Source organism: Danio aesculapii, chromosome 19 (assembly GCF_903798145.1).
Source record: "Danio aesculapii chromosome 19, fDanAes4.1, whole genome shotgun sequence".
In the NCBI taxonomy this organism is placed as follows: domain Eukaryota; kingdom Metazoa; phylum Chordata; class Actinopteri; order Cypriniformes; family Danionidae; genus Danio; species Danio aesculapii.
In genome coordinates, this window is record NC_079453.1 from 25,681,165 (window position 1) to 25,695,994 (window position 14,830).

The following is a 14,830-nucleotide window of genomic DNA, read 5'->3' on the forward strand; positions in this document are numbered from 1 at the left end:
AACATTTTATACAAACAATTAAATTGCTCTTTGTGCAGAGGTTACATCGCCTAAGGTAATTATACACAACATTTGTAACAAACTAGATTTGTCACGTATGCCTTACTGGTTTGGCTAATACGTGACATATTCCTGTTCAACGTGTTCAGATTTGGTCAAACTTTGAAGTTTGCAGAGCAAAATAAACGTTCTGCAAAACTGACAGCAAACCCCTCCCTCATGTTTGCACCATAGACACCAGCATTGATAAAACAAGTTCAACATTTAACCACTGGATCTCCAAGGAAATAATGTCTATCAGGTTTATATTTCTCACTGTATTATTATGCTGTTATTAAACTTATTAGGAGGATTAATAATTTGACTGCGAATGGGTAAACAGAGACAGAAGCATGATAAACACTTTTTACTTTAATAAGACAATAGCCTAGGCCAGGGGTAACAATGTCAGTGCAAAATAACGATGTCAGTGAATCACGACCTCCACATTTCTCAAAACAGTAGGCCTATATAAACACGAGCATATTGACAACACAAAAAAGTGCAACAGTCTAATAATCCTATAATTTGTATAGTCATTTATTAATTTGTTTAATTTATTAACCTCACCTAAAGAGACTGGCGGGCACAACGTTTTCACCACAAGTCTATTCTTGGTTTAATTTTGGAGACCACCAATCAGAGATCAATCTCAATATTCAGTTGTGGCCTGCATTTATTTTTAATGTATTTGATTGCCGTAAAGGTGTCAGAAAGTTTCACCTGGTGCTATAATGAATCTGCTGCATCTGACACTATTGCTGTGTTGTTAAACTAACATAAACACAACAATTCTATAAAAAAGTCATTGAAAGTCTTTCCCATTTGCATTTTGTTAATTTTTATGTAACTATTAACTACTATTTTTATCTTCTGTGGGTTTTGGATAAAATATGGTAATTCTAATAGTTTAATAAAATGTATTTGGCATTTGGAAATCACTAATGGAAATCCCCCTGTCATTGTCCCGCGACCCCCCAGGGGGTCCCAACCCCCACTTTGGAACCACTGGCCTGGGCTATGGCCTATAGTTAACCAATGTAATAAGACTGTAATTATAAAACAAGAGTGTAATTATAAAACCATGGCTCATTTTGGTAAAGGTTGTTGGAAAAGCCAAAATCAACCAATGTCTTCTCAATATTAAACCATTTTAACTTGGTCTAAGATTTTTGGGGGCTTTTTTGTTTGTCAGTCTTCATAGTAATAAAATGTAATGTAATGTGTATTTATATAGCGCATTTATCATGTGTGACCATAAACCCAAAGCGCTTCACAATCATGAGAGGAGGGGGTCAGTCCACACCACCACCAGTGTGCAGCATCCACTTGGATGATGCGATGGCAGCCACTGGACAAGGGCGCCAGTGAACTCACCACACACCAGCTATTGGTGGACTGAAGAGATAGTGAAACAGCCAATTTGGTGGATGGGGATGATTGGGAGGCCATTGGTTAAGGGCCAATGGAGGGAATTTGGCCAGGACTCAGGGGTTACACCCCTACTCTTTACGAGAAGTGCCATGGCATTTTTAATGACCACAGATAGTCAGGACCTCGGTTTAATGTCTCATCCGAAAGACGAGTACTTCATCCACTCCTAAAAGTATTTTTATGGGCATTAAAGATTCAATGACACACCTTTTAAAGGACAGTTCATCTCAAAATTTTATTTGTTGTTAATGTAATCAATTTCAAATCATTCAAGATGTGAGTGACTTTTTCTTCAGTAGAACAGTAAAACATAATAATTTTAGCTACTTTTGCTGTTCATGGGTCATAGAATGCTATTTAATGTCCACTGGCACTCAGGTGCAACCGATAAGCAAGGTAAGCGGCCGCTTAGGGCCCGAGGAAATCTGAGGGCCCCCAAATAAATACCAAGAAGTATTAAGGATATACTATAAATTATATATAAAAAAAAATTTCTATCATATTTTGTACGGTGAATCTGCGCAATTGTGTCCCCCACCTTCAATCATGGACCAGTCTAGCAGTCAAATCAGTAAAGATTTCATCTTAAAAAAGAAATAGTCATTTATTATGTTTAGTTATGAATTCATCTTAAGAAAACTAATTGTTTCAAAGGTTTTACAAGGTGCTGTACATGTTATTATTAATTCGCATTAATATAAACTGTAGATAACGAGATTGAATGATATAAGAAAAAAACAGCTAAATTAAAAAATTTAAGTACAAAAGGTGCATTTTAGAACTTTTGGACCCCTTGGCTGTTATTGCTTAGAGCCCCTAAATTCACTAAATCCACTCCTGCTGGCACATTGAGTAAAAAAAAAACTTATGAGAAAAACTGAATCACTAATTATGGCTAGGGGCATCACGGTGGTGCAGTGGGTAGCACAACCGCTTCACAGCAAGAAGTTCGCTGGTTCGGGTCAGTTGACATTTCTGTGTGGAGTTTGCAAGTTCTCCCCGTGTTCGCGTGTGTTTCCTCTAGGTGCTCCGGTTTCCCCCACAGTCCAAAGACATGCGCTATAAGTGAATTGATATGCTAAACTGACCATAGTGTATGTGTGTGAATAAGTGTGTGTGTATGTTTCCCAGTGATGGGTTGCTGCTGGACGGGAATCCACTACATAAAACATATGCTGGATAAGTTGGCGATTCATTCCGCTGTGGTGACTCGTGATTAATATCTTGGACTGAGTAAACTAAACTTATTTTTAATAAATTTAATATCAAACTTAATATTCACATGCCTTTTTAAATTGTATAAAAGGTTTAAAAAATAAACGTTATTAGGATTATTATAAGGTATCTCATTATAAGAAAAAATATCTTGTAAAAACGTTCTTTTGTGGATCCCAAAATGATAATTGTACATGGTATTTATGGCAACCCCTTTTGAAGCCTTCATATTTGAATTTATTTATTTATTCTCATTTTACGGCTAGATGGCGCTGTTGTGTTGTGTAGGTGAAGCAGTTTTTTTGGCTCTGCTGTCTACCCGTGGGCTAAACGGCGTTTACTTATCAACAGCGTGGACACAATAGAGAGGCAAGCTTTTACATGAAGACGAGCTGCTTTTAAAAAACGAGTTAGTAATGTGTTACTAACCACAGACTCTGCGCTTCAGAGTTTCCATTATCTGGAGTAGCGTCATCTGGAAGTTCGTCAGAAATTGTTGTAGCCTACACAAACGAGGGACTATCATAACAACACCGGAGCAAAACATAACAGATCCCGGAGAAGCACATTTTGATGTGAGTACAGCCGTTAAATCGTTGCACAGCAGTGTGAAGTGAAATATGTGTCGTGTAGTGTGTATTTAAAGATAAAATGTACAAAACGGCAAATCCTGAAACTGTTAAAGTGGGCTATAAGTGATAGTAAGTTAAAGTATGTTTGCGCTGATCGTGAACGGTTAACCAAATCATGCAAAGTTGAGCTGTGAACTTTACATCATGTAACAAACATCGACTATGTCCGGGCTGTTTATGAATGTTTGTTTAGTGTCTATTAAAATCTTAATAAATAAATAAATAATAAAAAAAATGCGAATGAGAAAGAAACACGTGCGTTTCAACCTCGCCAGTGCAGGATGTGTTTGTCGTTCTTGTGTGACTTGGTTATTGTGAGTTTTCTTAGTATTGAATAGTTTAATTTAGTTTGCCGTGTTGTGCTTTTTGAACATTTGTTCACAGTAGATGCATCAAGAGCACATTTTGCTCATTTGTGAATGTACATTTCCATTTTAGAACAATCTGCTGGCTGATCTAATCTAGTTCAGATTAAATCAAACTGGTGTTTTCTTGCGAACTGTTAGCTGGACCTGCAGTGAAGTGCAAGTATGCACACTTGACAGTAGGTGTTTGGTACTGGCAAAGTACACGTGGCCTGTCAGTGTTGATTAACATTCATTGAAAGAAAATTAAAATAATAAAAAAATGTGGCATAATTATTATTTTATGTTTTAATAATATTATGTGATACATCGCGCATCCACTGCCTCTATTTATTTAGATATTTGTTTGCTAAGGAAACTTTAGATTTACATTTTGAGTATTTAGGACAATTAATATCTGTCTGAAAAAATGTGTAATATAACCAGCTGTTTTATAGTAAGCTGTATTTCAAACAAACAAACATACAAACAAATAAAAATGTGCATTTTCATACTGCCCCCTCACACATTGATTACTCTAGAATTAAATTATAGAGCATCATCACACTGGCACACACACACTTCATCACAACCCCACTGCTGCCTGGCAATCACATCATCTGTAGTCATGGCAACTGGACATGAGGATGAAAGCTTCCTCTGGGAGAGTGATTCTCTTCTCCTTCATTGACTCAACGCTTTTCCTCTGCGGACTAAGACGTGTTACCTGCTTGCACGCAAATGCCACCATTGTTTTTCTTCAGGGAATCACTGAATTCTCATCCCAACGGATTTTCCGCTTCATCTCTAAATAAGGCTTATGTTGGTGAAAATACCCCTCACCCCCACCCACTCCACTGCTTTGTTTCTGATTATTGTTTTTTTTTTTTTGCATTGTAATGATTGCAATTTGCATTGTCAGTAAATCACCCTTTCTTACATATTCTCATTTTTTTTTGTTCCTGATAGCCTACATAATATAAAATTGTATTTATATTTTATTTTTAATCTAAATACATAGTGAGGTTGTTTTTCATGGTTTCATTTATGCGGTATCATTAATTTATATGCATATTTTTAAAAATTAATATTATGAGAAAAACCTGTGATGGCAATAGAAGAAATAAAACTTCAGGATACATTACAATAATAAGAATAAAAGTCCTCTTGTTAAGTCGTGATGTGTGAGATACTGTTTCTGGGTCCAAGACACTGCTCATTTGAATTGAGAAAATATTCATTTATGACCACTTTTTAGTCATATCACAGACTAAAGTGAATATATATATATATATATATATATATATATATATATATATATATATATATATATATATATTTTTTTTTTTTTTTTTATTTTTTTTATTTATTTATTTAATTTGTGGTTTACAAAAGTATTACATCACTTTGAAAATGTTTACTTTTACCATTTGTTGAGTCTCCCATACAGTTTGATAGATTGCTTGGACCTGGAAGCTGCTTAACGTGACATCACACTTAACAAGCAGGTGAAATATGTGTAATTGGCCTAAAAATTTCATTGTTAAAATAGTCAGAAATAATGGTCTTCATTTTCTTTGAGCAAAATAGAATTTATTGAATCTTTAGATTTCTTTTTTTATTATTAAACCTGGTCATTTTCCTGAAGTGCTTCATGATGTGTGATGTCTGTAGACATAAGAGTTGAAATGAGTTTTGAGTTTAAGAATTGATGAAAATCCAACAATAAATTATTAAATTTAAATTAAATTAGTAATTAAATAAATGTAAATAATTTTGTATTTCGTTACCTTTATGTGCAGGATTCACAAGAATCAAATAAAAAATATTTATCAGTTCCATTTCTGAAAATTCTTAAGAAGTTTTTAAGAACACAAACATTATCTTCTGAAGCAAATGACTTTGTTGTCTGATTGCATTTCAGGTCTTGAAGAAATTCAGGAGAAAAATGTCATGCCTAATCATAATCATTGTTTTTTGATCTTTGATCTACTCGTCCACATTCCTAGAAATAAAACGTTAGATCTCATAAAAGGCTACTAATAGTAAATATTTTAGTTTAGAGAGGGACACAGACATAAACAAAAAGGTTTGAAGCTGACAAATGTCCCTGGGTTAAAGGGTTCACCCCTAAATGGAAAATACCCTATATGACTTACTCACCCTCAAGCCATCCTTGGTGTATATGACTTTGTTCTTTCAGACGAATCCATCCAGAGATTTGTTAAAAGTTCTCTTTGATCTTTTAGGCTTTAGAATGGCAGACAGTAGGTGTTAAATTTCTTCAGTCCAAGTAGGGGGAATGTAGGCCCTCTGTAGCGAATCAATGCATTTTAAACATAAATTAAAAAATCTATATTTCAGAATTTATAAACACTGTGCAATCTTTTCTGGTGGGTGTGCAGAAAACAGGAGAGCAGTCATGATTCAAAGTACAACAATTTTTTAATTGTGCATCGATCTGAAAACGTGTTTTTGTGTGTGGTAATTAACAATGGTAATTCAAAGTGCTTTACATAAACAAGAATAAAAGAAACAAGAAAATAAAAACGATTAAAGAATTTAAAATGATTAAAACAGATAAAAATAGATTAAAATGTGTTAAAAATGAAAATGAAAAAGAAAAGAAATACATAATAAAGCAATCTGTCGGACATAGTACAATGTGTTTTCAGTCTTGATTTGAATGTGCCTAATGTTGGAGCACATCTGATCATTTCTGGAAGCTTGATTACAGCAGCGGAGTGCGCAGTAGCTGAAGGCAAATTCACCCTGCTTTGACTAAACTCTTGGAATTTCTAATTTATTTGATACTAATGATCTGAGTGATCTGTTAGGTTTGTAGTCAGTGAGCATGTCTGTAATGTATTGAGGTCCTTGGCCATTTAGTAATTTATAGACCAGTAATAATACTTTAAAATCTATTCTGAATGTAACTGGGAGCTAGTTCAAAAACCTGAGGACAGGTGTGATGTGCTCTGATTTTCTGGTTCTGGTCTGAAACCTAGTCCTGGCAGCAATGTTGTGGATGAGCTGCAACTGTCTGACAGTCTTTTTGGGTAGGCCAGTGAGGAGTCCGTTACAGTAATCCACCCTGCTGCTGATAAAAGCATGAACAAGTCTTCACTGGAAACAAAGCATTTCATTTTTGCAATGTTTTTGAGATGATAGTATGCTGATTTACTTACTGCTTTGACATGACTATTGAAATAGAGATCTGACTTAAGAGTCACACCAAGATTCTTGACCTTATTTTTGTTTGTTTGACCCCTAGAGCCAAGGTACGCATTCACCTTGAGAACCTCATCTCTGTTCTCAAATACAATGACTTCAGTTTTCTCTTTGTTTAACTGAAGAAGGTTTTGGCACATCCATCTGTTCATTTCATCAATGCATTGGCAGAGGGTGTCAATGTGGCTAAAACCATGTGTCAAAAAGGCAATGTAGATCTGAGTGTCATCAGCATAGCTGTGGTAAGAGATTTGGTTCTTTCTCATTATTTGGCTCAGTGGGAGCATATAAAGGTTGAACAGGAGAGGTGCCAGAATTGAACCTTGTGGGATTGCACGTCATCATGGGTGTCCACCCCGACCAATGTTCACCTATACTGACATAGTAACCTCTTCCTTCAAGTTAAACCATTTCTAAAAAAAAATATTGGATAGCTCTTGCTTTGTGTGGATGAAGCCTAAATGATAAAGCTTGTGGCAATTTAACTTGTGTACCATTTCAGGAAACAATTAGATTGTTTTGATTTGTCTGTCTTTGACAGATTTGTGAAAACTGTGTTTTTTTGTCATAACATTGAGAACTCTGTTTAGCTTAAAAAGACTGTGTTCTGTCATTTTTTTAACACTGTACTTCAATCTAAACTCTTTGTTTTGTTTAAATGTCAGATTGTCAGATTCTCCATGTGTGGTCGGACCTGCTTTGATTATAGCTCATTTTTCCCCCTCAGGTATTTCCCTGGTTATATTTATAAAGGAAAATATTCTTGATCAGGCGTCAGAGATATGTAAATTCATTATGTAAGATATTGGAAGGATTCCTAATGCAATATCTTCAAATAATGTATTTTAGCATTTTCAGCTAGGCTTATCAAATGTGGATATGCAATGAATGTCAAAGAATGCCTATAATTCGTCCATTCAAAATCATTCATTCATTCATCATCTATCTAGGCCTATATGTATGAAGAACGCTCTATGGTTTTTATCTGATGGCACAGTTTTCACAAATTTGCATTTTTTTTTTTACCAGAGATTGTAATGGTACTATTTTCAAAAACTTTGAAACCCTAAAAGCAGTTTTCAAAAGTTTTCAGGCCACTAAAAACTCTGTTGCTGTGTAAATAAACAGTCATACCACTTAAGAGAGTTTTAGTTAAGAACAATGTTGTGTAAACTATGCAACTGGACTTTTCCAGAATGTGAAATACAACCTTTAACGAGTGAATGGGCATAGCCTACATCTGCTTTTAATGTAGATCTGCAAATAAGAGAAGGAACTTTCGTGAGCCGATTTGACTCAGTTTCAGTCTGAATCAAGTAGTGCTTGTAGAGGGAAGTTTCATTGCCTTTCTGCACCTGAAGCTTGTAATTAAAATTCTATATAGTATGCCAAGCACCTCTATATATGTTGAGGTATGAAAAGGCTTAGAGTCTACAGGTTGTGATGTAAGGTTTGTTGTGTTTATATCAGGCTTGCGTGACTCTTTACACGAGAGGTGTCACCTTTCAGGCAGTACTGACACGAACGTATTGATGCAGGAGTTGTGTATTATTTATCAAGTTTGCTCAAGGCATTTTCTGCATGTGTCATAGACAGCTGACTTCAGTTCTCTATTGATTATTTTTATATATGACTGTATCTTATGAAAGCATCATATTTAGATTTTCTTATGAATGACATGCCAAAAGTATGAAGCTTGATGGGATTATTGTGGGTGTCAGAGTAGAATATTAGATTTAAATGCATGTTCAATATAAATATAAATATAAATTGTTGACAGTTAGTCAACAGTCATAGGGACTGAAATAAACAGAAGCGTAAAGGATGTTGAAAATGTACCGGTTGTAAGACAGTCATTCATTTTTTTTAAAGCAGAAAAAAAAACATGTCACAACTGTCCCTAATTTGACTGTGGTGTAGATATTTTTGTACCTGTTCAATCCCACTCTTTGCTCAACAGAGAATCTCTTTGTTAAACCTATTACATAGACTAGTCCAGGAGTGGAAAATGACTTAAGGCCTTCAAGTATCACAGTCATAATTACAAAGCATAAATAACAAAGCAACATTAAATTTACAAAAAGGGAATTTGGAATCCTACATAATGCACTCACGGGAAGGGCCATATTGATTGAACCATAGTTTAAACACTGGTCTGTAGATTAAGATATATTTTTAATAATTTAGAATTCATATGTTGTTATTTGGTTTCATAGCTTTGTAATTATTTTCTTTGTTTTATACTTGTTTTGTTTCAAACTTGAATGCGATGCGTGAGATTGTAAGAACAAACACCCAACCCTGAGGTATTTATGAGTTAGCCTGGGGTGGGGGTGAAGGCAATATTAGTCCATGTCTGTTAGCTTTTCACTCAAGTATAGCCAGGCGTGCACATAACCGTTTTGGTCCAGTATTCAAAGAAATACCTGGAGACGTCTCTTGTTTCCTCACTGGTCATGGCACCTGTCATATTATATGTCATATAAATCATATTGAGACTTTCAATGTCGACTGATAATTGTATTAAATATTAGTGATTACAGTTATGACCAATGAAATCGTGATTATGATTTTTCCCATAACCGAACAGCCTTACAGCACAGCATGAAGGAGCGATAGCAATAAGAGATTTTTTTTTTTTAGGGATGTTCTGAATCGTTGGCAACTGGAATTATTCAGATGAAAACGAAAACAAAAAAATTACTTTCAGTGTTCTACTGAACAAATAAGAAGACAGAATAGGGCTGGGTGATATGGGTTAAAAAATTATATATCTGTATTTTTAGGAGGATTGACGGTATACAATATATATCCTGTATTTTCCCATAAATGGTTACTTGAGAGTTAAAGCTTTTATTAAAACTTTATTAAACAGTTTTTGAGCAAAATATAATTCAAACACAGGGTTTCCCTCCCTGTTATTATCATCATTAGATTGTATAAGAGTAGATAACAGCGAGATATTTAAATAGAAAAAGAAATGTTTGGTAGACAAATGCATGTTTTTTAAATTTATTTATTTATTTATGTTTAAGTTTTAATAATCGTTTAAACCACCAACCGTTTGTACACTAGGCACACACACAAATCAAATGACGTCTTCCAGTTAAGGGGCTAAAATAAATACATCAACTAAACAAAATAAATAAATAAATAAATACAATGATTAGAATATTATCGTAATTAAAGTCAATATGCAGTAACAGACTAGAACACATAAATGTGGTAAAATGTAAATATGAAGATGAGACCGTCGTGTAATAAATACTGAACTTATAATCTGTGAACATGAGGTGGTTTCACTTGAAATGCGGTATAAATTCGTCTCATTTTGGCGATTTTAATTCTTTTGAACACATTCAGGTGCTTTTTGTCAGTTTGACAAGGCTTCTATGTTTATTCTTGCTGTCAATTGCGGAAAAATTATCGATAAAAGGTTTTTGATTAACCGCTGTGACAGCTGCAGGCACTGTGTGACTCGCGTGCACGAGAGGGGGAGTCAAATTTCAATACAACACTGACACTGCATGTTCCTCATGTCGCGTCAGTGATAGGTCATTCTTGAAAGATTCGTTCATTTTTAACAAATCTTTTTTATGACTCATGGAGTGAATCATTCATTTGCACATGCGCTCATTTGTGGAAGTGGAGCTCGCGTGCTGTCTTGGAGTGTGCGCACGTGTGGCCTCAAACCATATCGATAAGAAAGATATTGGATAATCCCGCATGGCGTTGGGGAATCATATCGATAAGTCCCCAGAACTCGATATATCGCCTAGCCCCAAGACAGAATAATGTTTACTGCAAAATTACGTATTTGGTGACATGCCATGCCGCCCCTAGCAAGATGTCGCCCTGGGTGACCGCCCATATTGCCCAGGCCTAAATCCGCCACTGGTTGCTGTGGTACAACTCAAATGTAACAAATTATTCTATAGGCGTCAGTTTTCTACGTTATAATTATATGCCATCACGACGCAGCAAAGTTTACATTAACGTTACAGTAATTATTACAGTTTATCAGTTTACTATGATGCAGTATTCTGTAGCATTCATCAACTAAGAATTGTACACATTATACAGTTTACTATGTGGCTCAAAAACATGTTTATTATAAATTACTGTAGTTTTATCCCCATGCGAATATCTTTCAGACATAACGGAATAACAGAGGAAAGCATACAAAAGCATGGACACATAGTCTACATTATTATTTGCTTCTTTTGGGAAAAAGGGCTCCACAAAAATAACCGTCTAGTTTTGTCGCAAGGGTTGCGTTTCATTTTTGTTCAGCTTATGAACTTTTCATCAACAAACATTCACCACTGCTGCGCATCCCAATGTTAGCGTTAAGGTGGTTTATTCTGCCGAAACACCAGTAAAGATATGGATTATTGCAAAGTGAGACAGAGATGTCATTGCAGCGATTACATGGCAGGGTACATTATTAATACTCTCCTGGATTTTGTATAAGTGTGGTGGTGTGTGTATCTGGTTTTCACATAACACATTAACATATCTATACACATAGCTATACCTGTATATAATATTTATTTGTGCCGTCAATCGAATTATGACTTGGAAATCATGGATGTTTATTACATGCCACCTTTTCTTCCTGTTCAGCATTTCTTATCTTGGCTGATTTAAACAATTAAAAGCAACATAAAACAGAAACATTTTGATGTTCTGATAGTGATTCCTATGTAGAAGAATCACTTTCGGGACTCAATCTGAATCTTGTGCGTCATCAATGACGTCATGTGAAAACAACCTATAGAAAGAGTCGTGGTTATTGAGTACCAACAGATTTTAAGTGGTGATCAGCCAGATTTTAAGTGGCTATATCTAATATAGGCATAGTTTTTACTATACTCGTGCTACCATTTGTCAATATTAAAAAAAATTATTTCAGACAAATGCAAGCACACAGTAGAGCACGTTCTCTCTAGTCTTCATTGATGACAGTCATGTAACTGCAGAAATGATGATGGCTATTGTTCTGTCTGCCATTTCATCAGCACTTCTCAGCTGCACACATTTTGATGGGCAGCGTTTATTTCATACAAAGACGATAACAGTAGTAAATGCAAGGCTTGCTGTGCCAAATATGTCATGACCGATCACTAAAGTTGCTCTGTGAACATCAAGAACATTCATGACAGAAACAGTTTGACATTTAAATGTATCACATGTAATGGATTAATCATTGTTTTGACTGCATGTTAGTAAACGGCATCACATTTACTTCAGAAAAGGCATTCAGTGTACATGTTTGTTAATTTCTCTAAATATTGATTAAATTACATTAATTAAATTGTTATGTTAAAAATGTCCTGTCAAATAGTTTTAGAAACTCATTTTTTATCTTTTATTAAATTTTGTTGAAAAGCAAGACAAAAAAGTAAAAAAAAAAACATTTTGGCTGTTTGATTTATGCAGTTATGAAAAAGTGGCAAAGTGATTGGGGAAAAACAGAAAAACCTTGTTCAGTGTTCAACTGCTTTAGTTTTATTTGTTTTTGGGCTTTTTTATTTACAGTATATGTATTGTTTTTTATCATTAAATCATAATAATTGTTATTAAAATTATTTTTTTTAAATGTGATTTGATTTTAACTGATTATGTTTGTCATGTGTAAAACAAAAAATAAGCTTAGTGAGACAAATTAATGGACAAAATAGCAGGTCGAAATGTTGCTTTGGTCATTCTAAAGTGGCTTGGCCAAAATCTATCATCAAAGTGGTTTGGTGTTATTACCTTTCACAACTTGAGTGGCTCTCGCTCCTCCAAAAGCCACAGTGCATTCATTAATTCATTGTTCAAGAAAATATGCCCATGGTGGTTTCTCCCTCTGCAGAAAATTCCTTATTTAGATGATTTTATTCTTTTCGACTCATTGGATTGAAACTGATTTATTTGCAAATGTTTAATGCAATATTCCAGTTTTGCACATAAATCTAAATCACTTCTTTGAACTGCAACATGGCTAATGAAAGATTTTGCAGAAGTTTATGGTGCTGAAAATCATTAATATCTTTTTTGGTGACTCTAAAATTTTTATGCTATCAGTGATTCATCTGTCTTTGGTCTTAATGGGAACACTGTAGAGCAGGACTGTCTAACTCCGTGTCTGGGGCTGGATGCACCAGCAGAATTGTAATAATTTAAATGGTTCTTATTGGATATTATGTCATTCTATGTAACTATGCAATACTTTACAGAGAGTTCATGACCTACTTCTATGTTCTGCCCTAAGAACTTGTGTTGCAACCAAAGTAAGAACAAATTTACTTACAAACTAGCCAGTAGTTACTAAGTTTAAGCAAAAACTTACGAACTAGAACCCTAGAGGGCTGCATCTGGCTTTAACTCTAGTTAAACACTCCTGATCAAATTAATTGAGTCCTTCAGGCTTAGTTGAAACCTACAGGTAAGTGTGTTGAGGCAGGGTTTAAACTGAAATCTGCAGGGCTGCAACCTAATAGAAAGTGGTGGAATTTAGGGATGCTCATTTTGGTTAATTTTTGCCAACCGACAACCGCCGCTTGTTAACCAAATATTAATGGTTAACTGGTCAGATTAATATTCAATTATTATTTAATAAAAAAAAATTAGGTGTCTATTTTGTGTCTGACATATTTAATATTGCATTTTAAAATACTCATTTATTTTAACATGATTGTGAACAACAGCATACAGAACATCAGAAAAACAGCACCTGCATTGTCAAGCACCTGCAGTGTTTCCAACAGCATAGAAAAACAGAATAAACTAAATAAAAACAATAAAATAAATCGTCCTGCCCTGGATATTTTTCACCTAATTGACAAGTTTAGATTACAAAAAAAAAAAAAACACTGACTGCATTCTTTTTAAGAACCGACATAGGCTGTTTTTTCCAAAGATATATATTTTTTTTCCTTCGGTCAAATAAAAATAGAAGGCTACCTCAAGTCGATCACTCCACGGAAAATATGCATTTAATCAACAGAACCCCCCCTCTGCTTTCATTTAATTGAAGAATTATAAAGACGCGACTGACGTAACAGTTTTTCTGCTAAGAGTTTACTTTATTCAACTGTGGGCACACAGCGCGCAACGGCAAACTCGTGAGGTGCTCAGGGCCCCGCAAAACGCTCGCGGCCATTAGTAAATCATTCAAAAGATGCTCCTCTCAACGCAAAAAGCATGTTCGATTTGATCGGCCCCTGATGCAGCCAAACTTTAAAAATAAATATAATAATTTCTTAATGATTTAACGGATACCATTAATCATTTAAAACACATCCTTTCGGTTAACGGTTAATTGGTTATTATGAGCATCCCTATAGTGGAAGTTTGACACCCCTGCTGTAGAGTTCTTGTCAAGCGCTGTCACACTTGGAGCCTTTAATGTATGTTATTTAACACTCCTGAGTAGAAGCACTCATCTGACATGTTCTCACGCACAGCATCACTATCTGTCTGAATCTGCCAGTATGCTTAATCAGATGTGAATGCTTCTGTTGTAATGCTCAGCCTCTGCTGTCATGTGGTGGAAGTCAAGATGGGACTCAGTTAAAATTCCTGCACCCTGTCAGACAGCTGAGTGTCATATGCGGTGGATCAAAACTGGAGTATCCCGCACTTCTTTTCGTTTCACAACTCCATTCAACTGGAAAAATGTTGTGTTGAAAGTCTAGTTTGACTAGTGTTCAGATTGGAATATATTAACTATACTAACTGCTTCCTTACCTTTACGAGTTTCAGAATGTTAAAGGAGTCGTCCACTACAATATCATATTTTAAACTTTAGTTGATGTGTAATGTAGCCGTGTGAACATAAACAACATCTCTGAATGTAATATGCTCAAAGTTCAATGCAAAGGGAGACATTGGCTTTTACCAAACCCCTTAGTTTTTCATGATTTTTTTTGTCATAGAAATTACTTT

The 14,830-nt window shown here is 35.0% G+C and overlaps 1 protein-coding gene across 2 annotated transcripts in view; it reads left to right on the forward strand.

Moving 5' to 3' along the window:
* The first annotated feature begins 3,019 nt into the window (after positions 1-3,019).
* The window catches only part of sema4ab (sema domain, immunoglobulin domain (Ig), transmembrane domain (TM) and short cytoplasmic domain, (semaphorin) 4Ab), a 59,698-nt gene continuing 47,887 nt past the window's right edge, over positions 3,020-14,830 (forward strand). For both annotated transcript variants that reach the window (XM_056480410.1, XM_056480411.1), the window contains exon 1: positions 3,020-3,263. The gene's annotated coding sequence lies outside the window, so the exon portion shown is untranslated. The remainder of the gene's footprint in view (positions 3,264-14,830) is intronic.